Source organism: Arachis hypogaea, chromosome 19, assembly GCF_003086295.3.
Source record: "Arachis hypogaea cultivar Tifrunner chromosome 19, arahy.Tifrunner.gnm2.J5K5, whole genome shotgun sequence".
NCBI lineage: Eukaryota > Viridiplantae > Streptophyta > Magnoliopsida > Fabales > Fabaceae > Arachis > Arachis hypogaea.
The window spans coordinates 38284328-38288183 of record NC_092054.1 but is presented as its reverse complement, the minus strand read 5'-3'; the positions used below and the strand labels follow the sequence as shown (position 1 = coordinate 38288183).

The 3856-nt window shown below is 35.3% G+C and overlaps 1 non-coding gene across 1 annotated transcript; it reads right to left on the bottom strand.

Annotated features, from left to right (window-relative positions):
• Positions 1-1786: 1786 nt before the first annotated feature.
• On the bottom strand, positions 1787-1894 carry LOC112781134 (small nucleolar RNA R71). The gene has a single exon (XR_003191928.1). It is a non-coding gene; the product is annotated as a small nucleolar RNA R71 (small nucleolar RNA).
• Positions 1895-3856: the final 1962 nt, after the last annotated feature.

The window sequence follows — 3856 nt, the reverse complement described above, 5'->3', positions numbered from 1 at the left end:
TCTTCAAGTTGTTCTTCGCCAGTTTTCTTGTTTGATCTTCATATTTTCTTGTTTTGTGTTTTTTTCTTGTTTCTCATATGCATTCTTGAAACATTAATGTCTAAAGAATAAAAATTTTTAAGTTTGGTGTCTTGCATGTTTTTCTTTTCTTCAAAATTTTCAAAAATAAGTTCTTGGTGTTCATCTTGACATTCAAAGTGTTCTTGGTGTTCATCTTGACATTCAAAGTGTTCTTGCATGCATTGTGTGTTTTGATTCATAATTTTTATGTTTTGAGTCTTTTTATTGTTTTTCTCTCTCATTATTAAAAGTTTAAAAAATCAAAAAAATATCTTTCCCTTATTTCACTCATAAATTTCGAAAATTTGAGTTGACTTTTTCAAAACTTTTTAAAATTTAGTTGTTTCTTATGAGTCAAATCAAATTTTCAATTTAAAAATTCTATCTTTTTCAAATCTTTTTCAAAAATCAAATCTTTTTCAATTTTTCTTTCCAATTTTCGAAAATTCCAAATTGATTTTCAAAAATCTTTTTCTTATTTTCTATTTCATATTTTCGAATTCAATGCTAACAATTAATGTGATTGATTCAAAAATATTAAGTTTGTTACTTGCCTAATAAGAAAGGTTCAATCTTTAAATTTTAAAATCAAATCTTTTTGTTTCTTGTTAGTCAAGTAATCAACTTTAATTTTTAAAATAAAATCTTTTTAAAATTCTTTTTCAAATCTTCATCAAATTAAATTTCAATCACATCTTTTTCAAAATTTAATTTCAAAATCTTTTCTAACTTTTTATCTTTTTAAATTTGATTTTCAAATCTTTTTCAATTAACCACTTTACTTTTTGTTTAAATCATATCTTTTTCAAAACTACCTAACTAATTCTCTCTCTCTAATTTTCGAAAATCACCTTCCTCTTTTTCAAAATTCCTTTTTAATTAACTAATTATTTTAATTTTTAATTTTAATTTTATTTCTTTTCTAATTTTTGAATTTTATTTTAATTTCAAATTAAGAACAAAAATATTTTTATTTTAATTTATTTAATTTTCAAAAATTCTTCTCTCTCACCTCCTTCTAATTATTTATTTATTTACTAACACTCCTCTTCATCTAAGAATTCGAACCTACTCCTCACCCTTGTGTTTGGATTCTCCATCTTCTATTCATATCTTCTTCTACTCACATACAAGAATCTCTACACTGTGACATAGAGGATTCCATAATTTTTTTTCTGTTTTCTTCTTTTTCATATGAGCAGGAACAAGGATAAGAACATTCTTGTTGAAGCTGATCCTGAACCTGAAAGGACTCTGAAGAGGAAGCTAAGGGAAGCCAAAGCACAACTCTCTGGAGAAAATCTGATAGAAATTTTCGAAAAAGAAGGAGACATAGCCGAAAATAATAACAATGCAAGGAAGATGCTTGGTGACTTTACTGCACCAAATTCCAATTTACATGGAAGAAACATCTCAATCCCTGCCATTGGAGCAAACAATTTTGAGCTGAAACCTCAATTAGTTTCTCTGATGCAACAGAACTGCAAGTTCCATGGACTTCCATCTGAAGATCCTTTTCAGTTCTTAACTGAATTCTTGCAGATCTGTGATACTGTTAAGACCAATGGGGTTGATCCCGAAGTCTACAGGCTTATGCTTTTTCCCGTTTGCTGTAAGAGACAGAGCTAGAGTATGGTTGGACTCTCAACCTAAAGATAGTCTGAACTCTTGGGATAAGCTGGTCACGACTTTCTTAGCCAAGTTCTTTCCTCCTCAAAAGCTTAGCAAGCTTAGAGTGGATGTTCAAACCTTCAAACAGAAAGAAGGTGAATCCCTCTATGAAGCTTGGGAGAGATACAAGGAACTGACCAAAAAGTGTCCTTCTGACATGCTTTCAGAATGGACCATCCTGGATATATTCTATGATGGTCTTTCTGAATTATCTAAAATGTCATTGGACCATTCTGTAGGTGGATCCATTCACCTAAAGAAAACGCCTGCAGAAGCTCAAGAACTCATTGACATGGTTGCAAATAACCAGTTCATGTATACTTCTAAAAGGAATCCTGTGAGTAATGGGACGCCTATGAAGAAGGGAGTTATTGAAATTGATACTCTGAATGCCATATTGGCTCAGAATAAAATATTGACTCAGCAAGTCAATATGATTTCTCAGAGTTTGAATGGATTGAAGGAATCATCCAACAGTACTAAAGAGGCATCTTCTGAAGAAGAAGCTTATGATCCTGAGAACCCTGCAATAATAGAGGTGAATTACATGGGGGAACCCTATGGAAACACCTATAATCCCTCATGGAGAAATCACCCAAATTTCTCATGGAAGGATCAACAAAAGTCTCAACACGGCTTTAATAATGGTGGAAGAAACAGTTTTAGCAATAGCAAGCCTTTTCCATCATCCACTCAGCAATAGACAGAGAATGCTGAGCAGAATCCATCTAGCTTAGCAAATATAGTCTTTGATCTATCTAAGGCCACTTTAAGTTTCATGAATGAAAAAAGGTCCTCCATTAGAAATTTGGAGGCACAAGTGGGCCAGCTGAGTAAAAGAGTCACTGAAACTCCTCCTAGTACTCTCCCAACCAATACAGAATAGAATCCAAAAAGAGAGTGCAAGGCCATTGATTTAACCATCATGGCCGAACCTACAAGGGAGGAAGAGGACGTGAATCCCAGTGAGGAAGACCTCCTGGGACGTCCAGTGATCAACAAGGAGTTTCCCTTTGAGGAACCAAAGGAATCTGAGGCTCATCTAGAGACCATAGAGATTCCATTGAACCTCCTTATGCCCTTCATGAGCTCTGATGAGTATTCTTCTTCTGAAAAGAATGAGGATGTTACTGAAGAGCAAGTTGCCAAGTACCTTGGTGCAATCATGAAGCTGAATGCCAAATTATTTGGTAATGAGACTTGGAAAGATGAACCTCCCTTGCTCATCAATGAACTGAGTGATCTGGATCAACTGACATTGCCTCAGAAGAAACAGGATCCTGGAAAGTTCTTAATACCTTATACCATAAGCACCATGACCTTTGAGAAGGCTCTATGTGACCTTGGGTCAGGGATAAACCTCATGCCACTCTCTGTAATGGAGAAACTGGGAATCTTTGAGGTGCAAGCTGCCAGAATCTCATTAGAGATGGCAGACAACTCAAGAAAACAGGCTTATGGACAAGTAGAGGACGTGCTAGTAAAGGTTGAAGGCCTTTACATCCCTGCTGATTTCATAATCCTGGATACTGGGAAGGATGAGGATGAATCTATCGTCCTTGGAAGACCCTTCCTAGCCACAGCAAGAGTTGTGATTGATGTGGACAGAGGAGAATTGATCCTTCAACTGAATGAGGACAACCTTGTGTTTAAAACTCAAGGATCTCCTTCTGTAACCATGGAGAGGAAGAATGAAAAGCTTCTCTCACTGTAGAGTTAACCAAAGCCCCCACAGTCAAACTCTAAGTTTGGTGTTGGGAGGCCACAACCAAACTCTAAGTTTGGTGTTGAACCCCCACATTCAAACTCTAAGTTTGGTGTTGGTAGGTTCCAACCTTGCTCTGATTATCTGTGAGGCTCCATGAGAGCTCACTGTCAAGCTATTGACAATAAAGAAGTGCTTGTTGGGAGGCAACCCAATGTTATTTAATCATATCTATTTTATTTTCCTTTTGTTATTTCGTGTTTTAGTAGGTTGATGATCATGTGGAGTCACAAAAACTACTGAAAAATCAAAAACAGAATGAAAAACAGCATTGAAAATAGCACACTCTGGAGGAGAGTATATGGCGTTTAAACGGCAGAAACAAGCATCTGTCTGGCGTTTAACGCCAGAAACAAGCAT